Below are 22,946 nucleotides of genomic sequence, written 5' to 3'. Positions count from 1 at the left end.
TTGCTTTCTTTTAGGAGGGCAGAATATGAGAATCTTGGTTTTTTTAATGTTTACTTCAAGGCCCATAGAGTTACAGAAGTCGAATAGGATGTTTATATTGTCTTGCAAAGCCTTGGGACTTAGGGCAAGTAGGACAAGATCGTCAGCCCAGAGCAGATGTGATATTAGGACGTCAGCTAGAATAGGATAATCACCAACAGATTTCAGGAGAGATGACAAGTCGTTGATATAGATTTTAAAAAGGTCCGGTGATAGGGGGTGTCCCTGCTCTGTTCCTTTTCCAATGTCAATATTAGGGGACAAGAGTTTGGAGATTTTTATATGAGCTATTGAGTTTCTATACATATCACTTAGGCAATTGAAGAAGTTTCCAGTTATTCCAAGGCATGTGATTTTGTGCAGAAGGAGGTCCTTACATACAGTGTCAAAGGCCTTTCTTAAATCAACAAAGCATGCATAGAGGCGAGCTTTCTTAACCTTGGTATATTTGTCAATGACTGTCTTAAGGGTAAAAACGTGGTCATTTGTTTGAGCACCCTTCGAGAACCCTAGTTGTTCTTTTGGGTCAGGGCAGTAGAGCTTTTTGAAGTGCAGAAGACGCTCAAGTAAGATGCTAGAAAACAGTTTACCCATACAGCTACCAACAGCTATTGCTCTGTAGTTGTCCGGGCTGAAAGGGTTGCCAGACTTGTAAATAGGAGTAATGATGCTGGTGTGCCATGGATAGTAACCGGAGACCAGTGAGTGGTTGAAGTTTTTGAGGATGGCTTTGAGACAAAGCGGAGTTACGCTCTGAAGCATCTCATTGGATATCAAGTCGTTTGAGCAACTTTTACCTTTTTTGAGATTTTTGATGGCAGAGGTCACTTCAGATTCTGACATGAGCTTATTTAGGATATCCAGATCTGGTGGTTCAGGGTAATGTTTGTGATTGTGGTGAGTGAGATCTGGCTCCTGGTCTGGTTTTTTATAAAGGGATGCAAAGAAGTCATGGAAGCTAGCTAAATCAAATTTGTCAAGTAAGGGGCTAGTGTCATGTTCTTGTTTAAGCCGTTTAAATTTTTTCCAGTCGAGTATGTGACCTTCTTCTATAGCTTCATTTAACTTCTTAAGGAAAGCTACTTTCTTACTGTTTACAAAATTGCTATGCTTGTTGCGTTGCTTAAAGTATTCTTGTCTGAGGATACTGTTACAGTGCTTACTACCAAGCCGATTTGCTAGCCTATTAAGGTTCCGCCACGAGGAGTTGACTTGTGGGTTGAACCATTTTTTACGGGCAGAATTTTTGGGAGGCTTTTTCACTTTTAAGGCTATATCAGCAGCACTGTGGAGACATTTTATGACTGCATCGTTCAGTTCGTGATTGCCCTCCAGAGTACTGCTAAATTCATTTGTCACAATGCTTTCCAGATTGTTGATAATTTCGGGCGAGGTAAGGGCTTTTTTAAATAGTGAATGGGAGGTGTTGCTGTCCCACTTATAGCCACAAGGAAAGTTAGAAAAGTCTGAGAGCTGGAAGTTTGCGACAAATGGTTCAAATGTAGTGAGTTTCAAGACTAATGGACAATGATCAGAGTATGATGTAAACTCTTTTACTTGGAGAGAGTTTACATGATCTCTTGCCCATGAGGTGATTACAAAATAGTCAACCACACTGCTTCCATTGTATTTGTGACAGGTCATTTTTCCAGTGGTGTCCCCAAGGGTACGACCATTAAGAATTTTGAGTTGGTTATTGATAACCATGTCAAGGAAGTGTTGGCAGTGGGGTTCAGATATTGTAAGGTCAGAATTGTTTCTTGGTTCTTCTATGTCGTGCTCGAGTCCAATGTCGTTATAGATGTCATGGATGGCAGGTGCATTACAGGAAAGGATATAGTCTGGGAGTTTTCCAGTTCTTGCATTTGCATCGCCACACATAATAACTTCTCCCTTTTGACGTAGTCTGATACAGATAGAGTCAAGAACAGAGAAGGTATTAGCAGTATAATCTGGATTCTTCTTGACATAGGACGAGTATGCAGAGTTTTAATACTTTCAACACTACTATATAACAAATAATTTGAGGTATGACCAAAGTACTACGAATGTAATACGAATGTAATGTTAATGGAATGGAACAAATCTCACATGTGAACTCTTCAATTTGCTTCAATTCAAATCAACAACTTAATTCAAATCATCAACTCAATATCATGGACGATTCAATGGAAACATTTTTTGGAAAACTATTGTCGGAATGTGATCAAAAATGCAAAAACTGTACTGCACTCAAATCTCATGTCAAGTTTCTCGAGCGGAAAGTGATCATCCTAGAAGACATTGTTCAAACTTCTCAGACTATAGCAGAGATTAATGGTACGTTGTTACATCAAAGTACCAATCAGTCAATAGATTATCGGGCTGTCCTGGATAGGTGTTCAGATGTTGCAGTTCAGACAGAATTTGAAAACGATCAGATTGAATATGACAGTGAATGCGAGGTGCCTGAATCTTTCATGCTAATCAATAGTGATGGCATCATTGAAGCACCAGATTCTATCATTTCCAACAACACAGAAAATCAAATCAATGGGAGTACAGGATCTGTCAATCCATGGAGTGGCAAGTATTATGCTGAAATAGATGTAACACCCATATCTAGTGTGGCCTTAAGTGTAAATGACGAAAGCCCTGACATTATCATACCACCTGTTGAACTCATTGATCAGGCACCGTTTCAAAAATTCTCCTTAGACATCTTCCTGAGAGAATTGGATTTTAGCCACCAGTTTCAAAATAGGAAAACAGCTTACTTTGGGGACTTCCCATATGTGTATAATGGGGGAAGTCACGAGGCGAAGGAGATACCACATCAGTCCTATCTGGCTGCTATCTGTTCATATCTTGATGTGTTACTCCCGGATTATGTTTACAACAGTGCTCTCGTAAACTACTACAGTACTGGGACAGAATGCATGCCTATCCATAGTGATAATGAAGAATGCATCGATGAAAACTCTTATATTGTTACAGTTTCTCTGGGTGCCTCTAGGACGATGCAGTTCACAGAAATTCAAACAGGAAAAGTGGTGTCTGCCCTAGATCTAAAGCATGGGGATGTTTGTATCATGTCTAAAAAATCCCAGCTTCATTACAGACATGAAATCTGTACTCAACCATCTTGTACAAACAAAAGGATCAGTATCACATTCAGACTGATCAAACCTGTAGCTGTTGTCCAAAGATTAACAAGTACACCAACCAACATGTGCAATGACAATTACCATGACCCATATGAAAACATCTCCAACTCCAGCGGCTATGTACCTTATCAAGAAGACGAGTTTATAGTTCATCCATCAAGGAAAACGAATGGTGCTTATCAGCACCGACCTCTAACCCCACCCTATACATCTCCACCACCCCATCTGCATCAATCAGGGCGGCATGCTAACAGACAACAATTGTTCGAAAAGGAGACACCCAACGATGTGAGCACAGTTTATATCAGCAGCAGCATGTTTAGGCATCTGAATGAAAAACTGTTGAGCTCTTCATCTCAGAAGGCCAAAGTATTTTTCTACCCAGGGGCCAACTCAATCCAAATGTCCCAAAGACTCTTTAGCGACAGTCAGTTCAAAGTTCTCAACAAAGAAAAGGTTAAAAAGGTTGTTTTACTAACTGGTACTAACTGTGTTGATCCAATTGACCTCAACACAATGAACTTCAACAGTGCCACCAATGACATGGAAGAATTTGTTCAAAAATTGTGGGCAGAATTTAATAGTGCAAAAATATATATCTTAAATATTCTGCCTAGAGCTGTCACTAGTAAGAACATTATAGTGCAGGGACTTAATCGATACTTAGAGAATATGTGTTATAAGCATGGGCTAATATACATTAACACAGAACATGAAAATAATCTCTTTACTTTAAATTATAATAGAAAGGACAAGTATTTTGGCAGGGGCCATGACAATGTGCACCTTAATAAGTTAGGAATTGCCAGGCTTGGTAAGCATCTCAAATATGTAACTCACTTGTGTTAAACTTCATTAAAATTCTATAATCCAACATGAATAATAACAGGATTACTGTTTTATCTGGTTTAAAATGTTAGATCAGCACAAATTTCTAATAACTTAACGTTTTTATATCTCTCAAGCTATATTTATCACAAACAGAAGTGAGTTACTATTTTATGCTGTTAAATTTTATGATTTAAACTGCAGTATGATTGCTGATCCGAAATCCAATTTAAATCATATGTATGACACGATTTGAAACTTAGTCTACTTGAGGAGACTGCATGTGGATTTGTTCCCCATTAGCTTTGGTTTAACCTTATTCGTACCTCAATAAACGATAATCTCTCTCTTGGTCTATGTAATATACAGGGTGGCCTGACTAATCTGGCAAAAACTCTCGAACTACAGGAGCTAATATTTCGCGAAAAGCTTGACATAATTGGAATTAATGAGACAAACCTTAAATCTGATATAGACACTAGTACACTTAACTTCCCCTTAAACTTTGATTTTATAAGGTGTGATAGACCTAACGATAGAGGAAGAGGAGGGTGTGGTATATTGATCAACCAAAATGTTAACCACAAATTACTCAATTTAGATATAACCTACTCTGATATTTCTAAAATCGAAGCTATATGGATACAACTCAAGGACGCCAATCTTTACATTTGCTGCTTCTACAGATCACAAAACTTTTGTCATCTAGATACTTTCCTTGATTATATGACTGAATGTATGATGAAACTTCAAGGTAAGAAAGTAATATGGATTGGCGATGTTAATGTTAACCAAAACTCTTTATCTGATCTAGATTATAAAAAGTTAGATATAACAATGAAGCTCTTTGGAATGATACAGACTGTTACAGGAATTACTAGAGTTGCAAACTTAGATGGTAGAATAACGCAGAGCACAATAGATGTTGTAATGACTAACTGTTACTCTAATTTCATAGAGTGTAAAGTACTTGATGATAGAATAGGAGATCACCAAGCTCTCAAATGTGTTCTCGACTTTAAAGTAAATAAAGCTAGTAAATTCCAGAAGGTCCTTATCAGAGACCACTCCTTAAACAATCTAAAAGCCTTAAGCTATTTTCTGGGATCCTGCAGTAATTACAGTAATATTCTAAGTTGTACTAATGTAGACCATGCGCTAGATGGACTTAATCATCACATCCAGGAATCGTATGATAATTACTGTCCACCTAAACAGATTAAATGTAATAGTAACTTTCTTTGTAATCCCTCTAAAATAGTGCTGGCAGAAATACGGAAGAAGAAGATGCTTTTCAGAAAGTATAAAAAGTGTTTAGGACAATTAAACAAATTCAAGTGTAAGTGTATTAATGGAATATGTAACTGCAGAAAAAGTGAACTACATAAGAAATGCTCTACTTCGTGGGATAACTATCGTCCCCAAAGAAACTATGTGACAAAATTATCCAAAGAAAACAGACGTACAAATATTGTTCAGGACCTTACTGTGAAAAGTGCAAAAAACGATTTGAAAGGTATTTGGAAAACTATCAAACATGCTTCAAACTTACCTGGAAAAATAAGTAGCTCTTCCCCAAGCAACTTAAATGTTAACGGAGTTAACCTGCATTTTGCCACAGTTGGTACAATATTACAAGAATCAATTAAGGAAAAGGATTCAGACGACTTTCTAGAATATATGCCGCCTCCACCAGAGTGTAAACTCTCTGTATTCGAAGAGGTTACTGTTGAACAAGTAAAAGAATATATACTCAGTATACCATCAGATAAATCTATTAACGATATCATGCCTATTAAAGTATACAAGGATACAAGGATACAAGGATACAAAAGTGATAATTATTTTATTGAGTTCACAATAGTTATAATTCTGAAATAATTTAAGTTACACACTTCTAATCATTTACAAATGTGTAGGGATAAAATAGAAATGTTATAATATAATGCTATTTTCTTCAAGTAAATCAAATTTGTATGGTTCATGAGTTTATTTTGAGTTCCTAGAGCATTATGCACTTGCCAGTATTTGAGTGGAAATCTGGGCTCTTATAATAGGCTGTATATTGTTCGTTCACAGAGAGAATTGAATGGATTGCTCTTGCTGTGGCAGTAAATTTGGTAGGATCTAGATTTTTGTTGGAGAGCAGACCGGCTAGGTCAGTGATGTTTTGGGGATAAAAGTTGAATTTTTCCCTAACTGAGGAGTAAAGCAAACAGTCAATTAATACATGGCTTTCGTATATAAGTATATTATTCCCCAAATCATCGATCCAGTAACTCATATTATAAACCTTAGTATGAAAAGTGGAACAATGCCGTTGGCATGTAAAATTGCATCAGTCACTCCAATTCTTAAAACTGGTGACCCTAATGATCCAAATAACTACCGGCCAATATCCATACTCCCCCTACTTGGAAAATGCATAGAATATTTTGTTAACCAACAGCTCACAGAGTATGTTGAAACAAATAAACTGCTTACCAACAATCAGTATGGATTTAGAAAAGATCATTCCACCACTTTTCTAATGCTTAATCTATTTGATAAAATATTTACGTCTAAGGAATCACAGAAGAAACCTGCAATTGTATTCTTAGATATTAAAAAGGCCTTTGACACAGTAAGCCATAATATTTTATTGAAAAAACTTAAGTATTATGGAGTTGATGGCTTTGTCATAAAGTGGTTCAAAAGCTACCTTGGGGACAGAAAGCAGCACACCAAAATACGTGGTAATGTAAGCACATCACTCCCTGTTAAAACAGGTGTGCCACAGGGTAGCATATTAGGACCAATTCTATTTAGTTTATTCATAAATGATCTCAGTAGAAATTGCACACAATCTACTGTTTACTTATTTGCAGATGACAGTGCACTATATTTTGATAACATTTCCCGAAGCATATATGAAAATGTAATTAAGGATATGAAAATTGTGTATGAATGGCTTAGAATCAACAAGCTGAGACTAAATGCTGCAAAATCTTCATTCATTGTATTTGATAGATATCCTAATCTGGACACGTTGTCAATCCCTCTGGATTTGGAAAAAGAATGCCTTTTTATAGAAGAAACTAAATCTCAAAAATATTTAGGTCTCATGATAGACAATTTATTGAACTTTCAAGACCATATTGATTATGTGAAATCAAAAATTGCTAAAAGAATAGGGGCATTATATAGGTCGAAAAATCTTCTTCCACTGAAATATAGAAAAATGTTTGTAAATGCTCTTATGCTCCCCCAATTTGACTACCTGGATATAATATGGTCTAGGGCTGCCAAAACCAGACTTAATTCTCTTGATATATTATACAAGAAAGTAGCAAAAATTGCACTAGATGTTCATTGGCAGGAACCATCAGTAAATGTATATCGAAATATGAAGTGGTTACCCTTACACTTAAGACGACAACTCCATCTATCAACGTATATGTATAAAATTCTTAATGAGGCTGCACCATCATCATTCACCGGTAAATTTTCTTATGTATCCGGAGGATCACGTGATGCTGAGAGGTGCAACCTTTATATTCACAAATCCAGAACACACAAAACCTTTACATATTTAGGTGCAAAATGTTGGAATACAATTCCAGAGAACATAAGGACTATAGAATGTAGTGTAAATTTCTCACAATGTATGAAATCTAAATTTATGTCAGATGTAATTCAAGGAGTCTCATCCTATGAAATAAACAATAGTTTCGACTATTTCTACACTCTAGCTATGTGACAACTGAAACAATTTTTAAGGTGCTGGAGTTTTTGTCGGGTGGAAAGGCCCCCTGCGTTATATGACCTATTTTCAGAAGTATAGAACTTTAAACATCTCCTTTATTCGTTCCCATTTGTTATCATTGCCATTCTAATGTTGTTCTATACTTCTCTGTGTATAACTGTAAATAATATTACTTACGATATTCCAAAGTGGGCATCTATGTAATTTTCAACATTAATTGTTACCTTCATGCCCACAGTTCACTGTTAAATCATATCTTATTTTACCACTCATTAATTTATTACTTATTTTGTTTTACAATTTACATGCTATATCCTTATGTCCCTAGAAGGGTGTTCTGCTAACAGTTTTTGACTGACTTGAATGTCCTGCACAGCAGATTGAAGCTTCTTAAATTATTTTTTATTCTTATTGTATTGCTGTGTAAATTTGATTCTAATTCTAATAATTCTAATATAATAACATACCAAAAATAGGTCAAAATCAAGTTTAAAAAAGTTCTTGTCCAGTTTAACAACAATAATGTCATCAGATTCATTACAAAGCACACTAGAGACACCTTTTCTTAGGTCATTTTCAGCAAGAATGCAGACCCCTCCTGAGCGTGAATTTTTGCGGTTGCTATTAAAAGAGAGGTATCCTTCAATCTTAACTTGCTTCTTTGTTTCTTGAAGACAAAGAATGTTAGCTTGTTTGAGGATTGATAAAAATTCGCTATTTTCAAATTTGTTAGACCCGTCTCCTGTGCTGTCCTGGATGTTCCAGGACATCACAGCGACTTGATCTCGTGATACTTGTTTTTTCTTGAATTTTAGGGTTAATCTAACGCTCTGTAGGGGGCTGCTTTCTATGGGATCTCATACCAAAGGCACGGTATAGGCCAAGTTTAATATTCAAACAAAGTTTTTTCAGACCATACTCTGAGACATGAAGTTGGTCCTCCTTCAACGGGTTAGGAGAGTCTTGGGATGACTCAGCAGCAGAAATGGCACGGGAAAAGTTTCCAGTATTGTTTACAGTATATAGGCGGCGGTAAAAGTCACTTAACCCTCTTTTAGCTGAGACAAATTGGGTTATTTCTGAGACAAATTGGTTGGTAAGATCACTGATTAATCCAGGGGTTGGGGTGGGTAGGGAGATGACAACCTTTGCACTGGAGCTCGAGAGGAGTTTATCGATGACTGATTTTGCATCCTCAATCGCTTTATTAACAGAGCAGGTTCTGTATCTGTAGTCATTGACTCCAAGCTGGAGAATGTAACAGTCGACCTCTGGCTGTTTAATGACATCTCTCATACAGTGGTCTTTTATCATGTCAGTATAAGAGCCTACTTTCATTTTTTCCACCTTGAACCCAGAGGAAAATGACTCAGGTAGAAAGTTGTTCATCTGGGAGTCATGTAGGAGTAGAACCTTTTTTGGTTTTCGCTAGGGCTGTGGGTTGGGTGGTTCTGGTTTTGAGGATGAGGCGATGGCTTTTTTCTGGATGGGGTGGTGCGGTCATTAAGCTGGAGAGACTGTATGCAGGCCTTAGAGTCATCTACTTTGTTCTTAATTGCAGCGACATCTGCTTCAAAGGCTTTAAGGGAGGTAGCAGTTTCATGTTGTTTTTCGTTTATGCTGCTCATTATATCCTCTAACTTTTTAAGTCTCTTGTCCATAGTGTTGAGTTCATTAGAAAGGTTAGGGGGGCTGACACTACCTTTTTGATTGGAATTACTGTCAGAACATAAGACAAGTGTTTGGAGGGTGCTATGTTGTAGACTTATTTTGGATTGTAGATCAATAACAGAGTTTTCCAAAGTTTGGAGGGAATGGGTAACGCATTCGGGCTCAGCTGAGACTACTGGAGGTTCAACAAGAAGCGTGCTCAGGCGTTTGTGACATGCTTTCGCAACTTTCTTCAGTCTTTTCTTACAATCCAGAGGGGTTCCAGAGTTTGTGCTGCCATGGCGAGAAAGTTCGCTTTTCACAGTTTTGTCTTTCATTAGATCAATGGCTTCAAGCATGGCTTCTATGCTGAGAGGCAATGTATCACTATCAGAGACTGATGTTTTGCTGCTGGTTATGGAAGGAGAACTACTGGCCACTGGAGACCCAACTGAGCTGGTGTCAACTTGTGAGAAGCTAGACAGAGACAAGGAGGATCTACGTCTGTTGTGCAGAGGTAGCGATGGTGAGCCTGAGACTCCAGGGGTCTTGGGGGCAAGTATAGGAGTGATAGATATCTCTTTCAGGGGTGTAGATAGGGCACTTCGGTTTCTTAGGAAAGTGGAGCTGCAGGTCCTGTAGGTCACAGAGGTACGTGAATTAGTAAGTAAGTAAAAAAATTATGACATAACATCATCACAAGTGATCTACAAAATATCATTGCACTAAATAAAAAAATAATTTAAATAAATATATTTTTCCATCAACATTAATAATTTATCAAATTCAATTTTATTAATTAATAAAATCTAATACATTATCTATAAATAATTCATTAATACTTCCCAGTGGAATAAAGATTTATAAAACGCTTCTTTGCCACAAAAGGATGAAACCAAAGATATTCATTATGTGTCTCCTTATTGCTTAAATAACTGGGTCCTTCAATTTTCCCTAAAACTTCACTCGAAATATTCCAAAAATAAAAATCATTTACACTGTTTTTAGAAATCATTTCTTTCTTAAATCCTTCCAATCTAACTTTAAAGCTTAAAACTGTCGAGCAGTTCTTGACATCCGAAGGGAGTTTGTTCCAGTAAGGAATGACTCGCTCCGGAAGAAAAGAAGACTGGAGATTCTTAACTTTAGTTACACTCTTATTACACCTATTAGTTGAAACTAGATTAAGACCAGATCTGCTCATTCTGAACAAACCCGATCCATATTCAGTCAAACCACTAGTTACTTTAAAAGCTTCGATAAGGTCCCCACGTATTCGCCGCTCTGCCAGCGTTGTCAAATTGAGGATATCCAGTCTGCGGCTGTATGGAAGAGTACCCACCTCATCAATAAGACGGGTAAACCGCCTCTGGACGCTCTCCAGCTCCAAAACAGTCCCCCAACTTCCATGAGCCGCAACTGGATTCCACAATTGGACACAATACTCAAGATGAGGTCTTATCAAAGCTTTATAAATAGCTATCATTACAACCTTTTCTCTAATAACTAAATTTCTTACAATCCAGCAGATCATACGATTTGCTTTAGAAATACATGCTTTTATCTGTTCATTCCAAAGCAAGGAGCTATGGGTAATAACCCCCAAATCTTTTTCCTGTGCAGATACTTCTAGTTCTACTCCATTTACAATATAATTCGAGTTAGGATTATTATTCAGATTAATATGGACTACTTTACACTTGGCAGGATTGAAGTTTAAGTGCCAAATACTCTCCCAAATTTCGAGTTCTAAAATATCATCAGATACACTTCTATGGTTAGCTGCATTACAAACTAGCTTGAGATCATCTGCAAATAATTTAATCTTATTTTTAACATTGTCAGGTAAATCGTTTATATAAAGAATAAATAGCAAAGGACCCAATACTGACCCCTGGGGAACACCAGATAACACGTGTTTCACCTCAGACCATTGTCCTTCTACACAAACCCTCATGGTTCTGTCTGTCAGAAAGTCTTTTATAACATCTAAAACTTTTCCCTTGACCCCAAACCCCTCCAATTTAGATAGAAGTCTAAAGTGGGGGACTGTGTCAAAAGCTTTACTAAAATCAAAATACAAAAGATCGACAGGAGCACCTTCGTCTAAAATATCAAGAATATTATCAAATGTCTCTAAGAGATTAGAAAGACAAGATTTACCCTTCACAAATCCATGCTGATGCTTTGAAATTCGTTCTTCTAAAAATGTTAATAAATGTGCCCTCACCAACTTTTCATACACTTTGCACAAAATACAAGTTAAAGAGACAGGTCTATAATTTAAGGGATCAGATTTAACACCCTTTTTGAACAATGCTACAACAGATGCTGTCTTCCAAATGTCAGGCAGGACTCCTGTTTCTGAACACTTAACAAATAATTCAGTTACAGCTTCAACAAACTTTTCATCGTATGCTAAGGATTTCAACAACTTTGGATGAACGCCATCCGGACCAGAACTCTTAAAAACATTAAGCTTTAAAAGCTGCTTCTTGATATCAGAACTGCTAATTTCCATATCATCAATAACCTCTCTGTTATAACTCTCATTTTGGGGAAGAGGGCCAGTGATTACATTATCTTTGGGTATTTGGTGCGTATACTTCTTTTGGAAATCAGTACCATGCATTACTGTGCATTATCCTTATGTCCCTAGAAGGGTGTTCTGCTAACAGTTTTTGACTGACTTGAATGTCCTGCACAGCAGATTGAAGCTTCTTAAATTATTTTTATTCTTATTGTATTGCTGTGTAAATTTGATTCTAATTCTAATTCTAATTCTAACAAGAACTGAACCCTGGTCGAGTTGGACTGTGATGGCATTTCCAGGGTTCTTAGCCACTCTGATGAGCATGCAGCGCTGTTGGCCAAGTGACAGAGTAACGACAGGTTTTGAGAGGTCGACCTCTGGCTCATTGTCACTGTGCTCACCACAGGAATCACGTCCAGTCCTATACTGGTTGATCAAAAAGCAGTCAGAGGAGCAATCAATGTTGTTGGGTGTGAAGAGGTTTTCGGCCATGTTCTGATATGCTGCAATAAGGCGAGGACATTGGGAGACAGAATTAGCTTTCATTACGATTCCTGAGAACGCATAGTCTACGGGTCCAAACCATGACGAGAGTCTTGGAAGTGGCGCCTGAGACTGCCTATGGATTGAGTTGTACTGTTTAAGGGTGCCAGTATTTTCGATTTCAGAGGAAAATTGGTCACACAGTTGGCTTGCAAACACATCCTGAAAGAGACTGATTCTACAACCAGAGTCAGGATTGCTAAGCACATAGCATCCGGGCGTTGTGATGGTGATAGGTTTCGTAAGGTCAATAACATTTCCATCCAGGGGAGAGGAGTTGTTTCTCGATCTCGTTGATCGAGAATTATCTTCAGTAAGAGTTCTGTCTTGCATGAAGAATATATGGTAGGGAGCACATAATGAGATGGGGGCCAGGGCACCATCAAACCAACCAACAGCCTGAAAATAAGATAATGAGAGTAACACAGTTTTGACAGGGGTGAGTGATATCAGGTAAAGAGGTAAAGTTAAACAAAATCATTTTCAAAATAAAATAAAAAAAGGAACACAAGGTCTAATTACATGAAAGTTTATGATGTGAATTGGAGAGATGTTGGTGCTTGGTGAAATAGGGGAGGGAGGGGAAGGGAGCGGGGAGGACTGCTATGGCCCAATGTAGAGATATAGAGGTTATTTAGTAAGTATAGCAGGTTGGGTGTGGGATTTGAGTACAATTTATAGAGGAAGGGGAGGCGGGGGTAAGGAAAAGTTTGTATATAAAAGATACAGTATATAATATAGATATAGAATATATTGATATATAGGATAGAATATATATATACATGTACACAGTATAATACCACAACACCACTATATAAAATACCTCTATTCAAGGATGTCCATGCAGTCCAGAGTACCCGCAACAGGTAAAAGGAGGGAGGGGTAGGGCTAGGCTAGGGTAGGGTAGGGTAGTGAAGGAGAGAGTGATTGTGTCATTGTGATGGAGATGCAGTGCAGATGTGACATGAATCTAAAGAACTCATCTTATTTCCAAGGCTGATAGCCAGTCTTCTGATGCCACTGGCCCCCAGAGCTCACATGCACCCCGTTACCAAGTCGTTTACAGCTGCATTTCTTGTTGCGCGTACTCTAGACTTCCATGGTACATCCTCAAATTATTTGTTATATAGTAGTGTTGAAAGTATTAAAACGTATGACAAGCGCTTGCCCGAGGCAAGTGCTACGAAGTAGCGCGCGCCGGGCTATTCCATTAACAATAGACAAGATTGATGATAGTTATGCAGAATAAAAACAAATCATTAGTTCCAACATACAGCATACAGTTACATGAGTCAAACAATAAAAAATAAACGTCAAAATTGATATAACGAGATATAATAACACCTTTAGCATTTTGATCCTTTATCTATACTGTATAAATAAAATTCAATAGATTTAAATTATGTTTAGATAAAAACAATAATAAATATATTAATTTATAATGCTTTTGAACACGAAGGGAAACACATAACGCGACGTAAGGCTTGAAATCTTCGTAAAATTACATCATTAGAGCCTCAAATTATTTGTTATATTAATATGGTAGTGTTGAAAGTATTAAAATTAAATATATATTAATTTAACTACTTTGATCACAATCTTTGACTCAAAACATTACAAATTGTTTTAATTTCAAACTCAGTTAAACACTAAACAGTCACATATTTGGTACATGTACAGTACATATTGCAAAACACAAGCTTGCAGTTTCCACACATTTATATTTATCTAAATGGTTTTTATAGTTCATCTAGTCGCTCATACATCCGGATCCTGATGGCACTGTCGCAGCACTGTCGCGGCACTATGGTGGCACTATGGTGGCACTATAGTGGCATTATATGATATGGTGGCACTCTGGCGGCACAGTGCTAATCTTATTCTTAGCTCATCACCCGAAGTCTTTGCACATTGTCAGATCCTCTTCTGGGACTGGGATTTCTAGATCCCCTACAAGGCCCCTATCAAGATTCTAAAAAAAGTGCGATGAGATTGGATTTTGACACTAGAAGTGCGATTTTCACGAAATGTACTCCCCACCCCCCCCCCCCCTCCAGCCTGCAAGATTTCTTGCCCCACAAATTATTTTCTATTTAAAAAGATTTCGCGAGTCCCTTTGTAAGCGAAAAGTATGTCACTGTTATTGGATCCATAAATAACGAAAAATTTACGTGCGTATTTTCATGAATTATATTGTGCTACATATTGTAGTTATGGTAAGCCTCACGTAGCACGATGGTTGAGGGCGCGCTCGTCAAGCAGTTGACTCGGGTTCGAGTCTCGTCAGCGGTCATTCTTTTGGCAATTATTAATTATTTTACTAAAATTATCATCAGAGCACCTTGTAATATACGTTATCCGATAGATTATACTGTTCGTACTTCATCTAGAGAACTAAGAGACTGAGAAGACCGGCATTTAAGGATTTGTCCGGGGAAGGCCTCGTTCACACTGGAACATGTCAAATTATTGTAAACGGAGTTATCTGGTAATGTTTGTTTTGTTTATGGCTAGAATTTAGAATGGAATCAATGTGATGAGGATCCAGAGTTAATTACCTGCTAGGATTAATAAGTCAGTTCTCCAGTTGAAGAGACCCTTTCTCAAACTTTTAATGAAGAAATATTCACTATGCCTATGGCAGTATCAAGTATATTCTGAGAAAGAATATAGCCAGGAATAGTACCTCCTTTAATGGTAACCATGGTAACTATAGTAACCACTGTGAATCTTGATCTTATAACAACTAGTATCCTTTAAGACTTAGACAGTACAGTGAATAAACACGCTGAAAAGCGATGAAAATGCAAGCGCGCGACCGAATATGTAGTGCTGAAAGAGGGTGCCGAAATCTCGCGGAGAATCTCACGATATTGTGAGCCTAGCTATGAGATTTAAACGAAACTCGCAAAAATCTGGCAAAAATCTCGCGCGCGTTACGTCGAAGTTTTCACGCTATAAACAAGTGATAAAATACACGTTAAGAGTATAAAATACATGTTAAGTTCCTAATTCCCTCAACTTTTAAGTTAAACTTTTTCTGTTTCCTCATTTATTTACAAATTTTGTGCGATGAGTCCGGCTCGCAATCTCGCATAAATCTTGAGCTGGGCTACAAGGGCTAGGAGTTCTGCTTCTACCATGAGTTGGCGCTCCGGTTGTCAGTCTTGTTCCAGCGGGTGGTTTGGGACTCCGAGGTGCTGGTACTGGACTTCTAGGCATACGCAGCCCATTGTCAGCTGTAGAGTGAGTGGTGTAAGCGAGGGAGACTCCAGTAACGTCTGGGTCAATAGACTGTCTGCACAGCAACCTGTCTATCCAGTATCCTCTTATCTTCTTGCTCATGATGACGTACATCACGAATATGAATATACCCTGGTTGTAAACAATTTGGATTAAAAAGTTGTTGGATTGTCGTTTAAAATACTTATGGATAATTGAAAAAAGAACAATTTGATCATCAGTGACAAACTGTGGTCTGTGATATTGTTGAAAATTAATAATAACACAAAAATGTTTTTACCTGAGGGGCGTTGAGGAGAATAAAAGCCCATCTCATGACAGTATTGATTTGACCGTAGTTTGAGTTATTCATCAGAAGAAAGAAACCAACAATCCAACCAAGACCCAGCAGGGTTGACACAGCAAATGAAGAAAGTAGTTGTCTCTGAAGGAAGTTTGATATGTGTGATTTATATAAAGTTTGTAATTGATAACCATTCTTCTAGACATTTAACATATCCTGTGGCAATTTGTCAGGGTGAATTTTATGATAAGATGATACTAATCTGGGACAGGAAAGAGCCGGAATAGTTATGGAAGGAGAGAGTCAGACTATTTGCAGACTATTTACAAATTATTTACAGACTATTTACAGACTATTTACAGACTATTTACAGACTATTTACAGACTATATACAAGTAGTAAATATACATACACCTGGCCTGCTATCACCTAGGTGTGAACTGCACCCGGGGCTTCCCCGGGCTGAGCTGACCCCGGGAGCTGCCCCGGGGAGCTGGGGAACTGCCCCGGGGAGCTGGGGAACTGCCCCGGGAACCAGGGGCAATCGCAACAACAATCACCACAGCCCGGGAACTCGCCCGGACAGACCCCTCCCCCGGGCTGATCCGAGAGTGAATAGAGGTCGACTGTGCACACACCTATTTAGAACGGTGACAGGCACCACACTGATCTGTGGTAAACACCGATGCAGTGTTGCTGATGATTCTGGGCTTTCCCCGAACTCGCCCGGAACGAGCTCCCCGTGAGCCAGGTGTGAAATATCCTCGGATAAACAAGTAAGTAATATCGTCATTTAAAATTTGCAGACTTCCACTAACAATCAGTCTCTACATAGATAAAACAGTACGGTGATACTTTTTCAGGACAGAGTATAAATACTTGGAGTATAAATACCTGGAGAGCAGAACACCATTTGCATACTTTCAATTTTACCATGCCTTTCATTTGTGATTGTACAGTTAAATTCCGCCTTCAAATATCAGATATCTGGCAAAATGTATGTTATTGTGAGTGGGTTAAGCTTATGATTCATGCCATTGGACCTGGTGACGACGAGCAAGCATTTGAAACGATACTACGTGAAATTGAGGTGTGTAAGAATATCTTCACTATGCTATATAATCTTTGAGAATACTGGTCTTGATCACTAATCGGGTAACTGGCAAAAGTCCCGCACACATTGGGACGTCCGCGGAGTTTCTCGATGTAATCCGATTTATATGACCCTAAATAACACTAATTACTCGGGTACACTTTTTCACCAGTGGGGCATTTCTCGGAATCACGCCCTTTTTGACCGCACCCATATCGCGACCCCCACTATAAATTATCTCGGCTTCTGATTGAGATACAGACCTCAATTATGAACCAAAATGTGCCTAAGATGCATGTTTATATTAGTGCTATGAAGATACTTAAGGCCTAAGAGACTTAGTTTTTGGGAAATCGCCAAAAATCCGATTTTACTATATTAGCAGTCTCGTGAGTAACAATTATTACACTTATTTCAAGATATCTCAGCTTCTGATTGGAGCTAAGCGCTCATTTTGGGCATGAAAATGGTCAGAATCATCATATTGAGTGGGGTAGAGCATGGTTTTAAAGTCTTCAGACTTCAGGTTGTTAAGTTATTAGGTCAGATCCCATTTTTACGCTCTCGCGAGTAAAGATTGATGCACTTATTTCAAGATATCTCAGCTTCTGATTGGAGCTAAGCGCTCATCTTGGGCATTAAAACGGTCAGAATCATCACATTGAGTGGGGTAGAGCATGGTTTTAAAGTCTTCAGACTTCAGGTTGTTGAGTTATTAGGTCAGATCTCATTTTATGCTCTCGCGAGTAGCGATTGATGCACTTATTTCAAGATATCTCAGCTTCTAATTGGATCTAAGCGCTCATATTGGGCATTAAAATGGTCAGAATCATCACAATGAGTGGGGTAGAGTATGGTTTTAAAGTCTTCAGACTTCAGGTTGTTGAGTTACTAGGTCAGATCCCATTTTTACATTTTTTGATGCACTTATTTCAAGATATCTCAGCCTCTGATTGGAGCTAAGCGCTCATCTTGGGCATTAAAATCAAAAATGGTCAATATCATCACATTGAGTGGGGTAGTGCATGGTTTTTAAGTCTTCAGATTTCAGGTTGTTGAATTATTAGGTGAAAACATATTTTTACGCTCTTGCGAGTAGCAATTGACACACTTAGCAATTGACACACTTATTACAAGATATCTCAGCTTATCATGGGCATTAAAATTATCAGAATGATCTAATTAAGTAGGGTAAAGCATGTTCCTAGGGCTAGAGGTTTTAGTGAAATTTCACTGATATTTCTTGGCAAACAACTTTTTCCTGGTGATTAATTAAAGTTCATTTAAAGTCATTGCAAATGTTTTCACCATTGCAGTGACCATACTTGCGAGAGCATAAAAATAGGGTTTGACCTAATCATTTAATAACCTAAAGTCTGAAGATTTTAAAACCGTGCTCGATGCTACTTAATCTGATCATTCTTACTATTTTAATGCCCATGATGAACGGTTATAAATATGTCCACTCAGAACCCAGTGACATAAATTTAAAAAGGGACTAGGAATCCAGTCTGGAAAGAAAAAACGGCTACCATATATTTTTAAAACGACTACCATAAATTTTTCGGCCGCTCCGCGGCCGGATAACGATTTCATTTTACTTTGCTAGTTATATTACAGAGGTTTAGTTATTCATTAGTATAGTTATTAATTCATTAGTATAGTTATTCATAATTGCCAAAAGATTGTGAAAGAATTCCTTTCCGGGTCTCGAACTCGTGATCTGCTAATGTAGTACCGACGGATTAACCAACTAGGCTACGATTCCATGTACGCTTTTGTAATATTTACATATAGGTCTTCGCGCGTTCCTGCAACTACCATACTACCATACTACCAAACAGTCCATACTACCATACTGGTAGTAGGAAAATCTTGGATCCTGACAGGAATATCTTGGATTATTTGGTAACGCGCAAGTTAAGCGCAAGAACTAGGAATCTGCAGGAATCTGGCATTTGCGCTCGATTCGAACATCTTCTCGGATAAATATAGAATTAAAGTACAGTGCACGGCGTTACAGTGTGTAACAACCGAGAGCGACTATTTTAAAGTTGATTTAATAATTTTGTTGACAAAAATTAGTCGGCGTGGCTATGGAAATTAATATGGCTAGGAATTAGATTCTTAGATTCCTCACTTTATGTCACTGGGACTCAGAAGCTGAGATATCTTGAAATAAGAGCATCAATAAGTGCATCAAAAATAAGTGCATAAAATCTCAACACTTTTTTTTACTTCGGACTTTCCAACAACCACATTGTTACACAAGTGTAACCAGTCAATTACAGGAAGCCGAAGGATTCAATTATACATTAGGCCAGTGACGGTTAAGGTAGTGTGTACCATACTTTCGTCGCCCGAGACTTTGCTGCAATGGGCAGCTCCTCATTTAACCCTCACACCCGATTACTCGAGTATTCGGCTGAGTGGACTGGGGGGGTTGCATAGACCACTCAGGGACCTTAGCTGAGCGTCGACGACGATCGGAGCAGGACCCTGTGTACAGGAAAAGGGAAAAAGAGACTATTTTAAACGGATCCGTAAATGATATTCATTTTTGGTATGTTTCGGACGAAGTATTAGGAAAGATTGAGGGATTAAATTATGCTACTAATAAAGAGAAGCACAATGAATATCTTGTGTGTCATCCTCATGTTGCTAAGAAACGCTTTATTAACTTATATAGTAGTGGAAAGTATGTAAATTAGATTCATTTTATCTTGGTTGTTTAGGCCAATAGATTTAAGATATTTTTAAAACTTTAGTAGATATATTTTTGATGATGTGTGATGATTTTTGTGTCATTATATTTTGATTTGATTTGATTTTTTGATTTGATTTTATGCAGAAAAGTTATTTCACCGCAAGTTGCATTTTTGAACTCCATCAGCAATCAGCAATCAGCCTGGGTTCTCAAGTAACGATACATTTTGCAATCGATATGCAGAACTGTTGATTTTCCTTTGATTCCTCTCAGCTGTCTAAGTGAGTGTGCGTTGTAGATCGTGATGTATGGACCTGACGCTTCTTTTTAGTGATCATCAGCTCAGAAATACGATCAGCAACACACAGTACAGAGCGGTCCCATAACTCCAAATGTTGTGAAGACTAGCGGGATGAAAGGATCGTTTCTTTGACTGAAGTAATCTCTCTTCATATAAATATTTTGTCTCCTTTTCATGCTTACTAATACTGTAATTTTATTTAGTGGCTTAAACACATTTGAGTTGCAGTTAGGATGAGTGACCCTGATGTCAAAGAATTTTTTTTCAAAGGATTCACACAGTCGAACAGTTGCAATATCTAGACGGGCTTAATTTATTATCCTTGGGGCTTGGTGTTGGTCTTTCTTTAGATTGGTATAGTAAAATTGGGTATTTTCATTCGACGGCAGACTGGAAGAGTCCGCCCCATCAATAAATTGTCATTCCTTTCCTATTGTCATTCCTTTCCTAACATATACATTCCTTTCCTAACATACAATACATGTCAATCAACTGTTCTTGGACTGAGGATAGACGACAAACTTACGTTCAAGAGTCACGCAAAATTTAAATTGAAACAATGCTGGTTTGCCTGGTACAGGATCACTCAAAACTCCACCCGCCACAGAGGCCTGAATGCAAGCTCACTCAAAATGCTCTTCAAAACAGTAGTACTTACAAAACTTCTATATGCTGCTCCAATATGGCTAAAAGATAACCTAGACACTTTCAAAGACTTCTATGCCAGGGTCCTCTTGAAAATAAGTGGATCCACTCACCATCCTCCCAAAGATTTGACATCTGTCGCGCTTGGAATTCCACCCCTTGAGATATCCTACAAGATGATCACTATAAAATTCATAATAAAAGCACTTACAAGTGACCCATTTATGCAAGGACTCATCTTACAGCTAGAGGAGGCAAAGGCCCATCGATATCAGCACCATATTGATGAGATACGTAAGTTCCTAGGCCTAACGTGGAAAAGGGGGTCCAACGAGCTCAACAGAAGCAGAATAGACCTTCTGACTAGTGTCCACAACGGTGTTGTCAGCTATTCTAAAGACGAAATAACCCGCTTTATGGACTTCACCTGGAATAAACGTCTCCTACTGAACCCTAGAATAAATCCGGATGAGATACTGGATAACATCGATGAGAGGAGCAAAAAGTTGTTTCCTCGCTATTCAAGCAGGAGCACAGACACTAAAGTAATGTCTCTCTTGCATGGCCATGACATCACCTTCACAGCATTCAAGGCAAGGGTTGCCAACAACTGCGACCCTCAGTGTCCGAATTGTCAGATGTTGGACAACAATTACCATCGAATCTTCTCTTGTCCACTGTACCGCTGTTCCTACAGAGAAACCATTCAAGAGCACTCCACTAATGACCAACCATGCTGGTCTATCTTAAGAGATGGTAGTGATGGCAGCATCACTGCCTTCCGATCTTTAGCACAGATCGCCATCGGTGAACTATCATAGAATTGATACTTATACTTATAGTACTCCTTCACATCCATCCCCCTTCATGTCCTACATCTCCTTATGACATCACTCCCCCTTCAGCCTCTACTACTCCTTTACTACTCCATCTACTGCCTCATCTTCTGGACATCATTTAAATCTTCTAGTTTAGTTGAGAATTCTCAACACCCACTTCCAAGTCGAGTACTCTCGACCCACTTAGTCCACATACCTTGCAAACTTACAGCAGGGTATTTGTAATGGTCTAAGTCCCTAATACACGCCAAAGATGGTTCCTCTATACTCAACCGTAGGAGAAGAGAATTAGGTGACTGTATTTTGTTCTAATGTTTATATTAATATAAGTATGTTCTAGTTGTTACTCCTTTTGTTTTAACGTTTTTATGGTACTCTCCTTAAATTATTTCAATGCAGTCACTCAGATGATTTTAAATCAGGACACTTAAATAAAGACACATACTCTGCCCACAATAAGGGGCCATAATTTTTAAATTATGTAACAGTATAGAATTATTATTATTATTATTTCCTGAGGTACTACAATCTCTGGACGTTATTCAGCTCTGGATGATGATCCCCAACTCACTTACTTGATTATTTTTTGCAACTTGACTATTTTCGTATGATACATCAGTGGTTGTCAACTTGGAAAGCTGATGTCAAGTGGAGTTTGAACCCTCAACACCTAGATTAATGCCATATTGCTCTAATGCTCTACCTACATGACTAGTAGTTACCACCAGCCACTTATCAAGTGCCAAACAACACTTTTCTAATGATTTTTTTGAATATTGCAGTATTACAGTGCTATGTGTGGCGGATTGTTACATCTACGTACATATATAATATCCACACACTACATGATCATGTATAACGTGTTACATGATACCAACTGTACAACACTTCACTGCAACTGCCTGTTTGAACCTTGCAGTCGCTTGAGATTGTGTCCTTTAATACTTAGCTCTATGTGAGGATAAATCTTTCTTTATATTTGCAGCTAATGAATTTAGCGGCCAGGTAGCGCAGTTGGTTAGAACGCCTGTCTTACAATCGTTAGGTTGCAAGTTCGAAACCCACTGACTGCCTGGTCGTGGGGTGAGCGTCGTCGACGTTCAGCTAAGGATCATGAGTGGTCTATGCAGCCCCCCGGTCTACTCAGCCGAATACTCGAGAAATCGGGTGTGAGGGTTAAATGAGGAGCTGCACATTGCAGCAAAGTCTCGGACGAAGAAAGTATGGTACACACTACCTTAACCGTCACTGGCCAAAAAGATCCTTCGGCTTCCTGTAATTGGCTGGTTGCACTTGTGTAACATTGTGGCTGTTGGAATACACCGAAGTAAAATAAGTGTCTAGATAAAAA

The 22,946-nt window shown here is 38.3% G+C and overlaps 2 protein-coding genes across 5 annotated transcripts in view; one reads left to right on the top strand and one right to left on the bottom strand.

The window, feature by feature from the left end:
- The window catches only part of LOC134822979 (chitinase domain-containing protein 1-like), a 133,424-nt gene extending 119,405 nt beyond the window's left edge, over positions 1-14,019 (bottom strand). For 2 of the 3 annotated variants that reach the window (XM_063834276.1, XM_063834279.1), the window contains exon 1: positions 13,596-13,622. The gene's annotated coding sequence lies outside the window, so the exon portion shown is untranslated. Of the gene's footprint in view, positions 1-13,595; positions 13,623-14,000 lie in introns of those variants that run through there. The other variant, XM_063834278.1, reaches the window with a different exon arrangement.
- Positions 2,015-22,946, top strand: part of LOC134822977 (translocating chain-associated membrane protein 1-like) — an 80,984-nt gene continuing 60,052 nt past the window's right edge. The window contains exon 1 of one of the 2 annotated variants that reach the window (XM_063834273.1): positions 2,015-2,067. The gene's annotated coding sequence lies outside the window, so the exon portion shown is untranslated. The remainder of the gene's footprint in view (positions 2,068-22,946) is intronic. The other variant, XM_063834271.1, reaches the window with a different exon arrangement.

Source organism: Bolinopsis microptera, chromosome 11, assembly GCF_026151205.1.
Source record: "Bolinopsis microptera isolate Bmic1 chromosome 11, MBARI_Bmic_1.0, whole genome shotgun sequence".
Lineage (NCBI taxonomy): Eukaryota > Metazoa > Ctenophora > Tentaculata > Lobata > Bolinopsidae > Bolinopsis > Bolinopsis microptera.
Note: the sequence above shows the minus strand (reverse complement) of the source record. Positions and strands in the feature narration are given on the sequence as shown.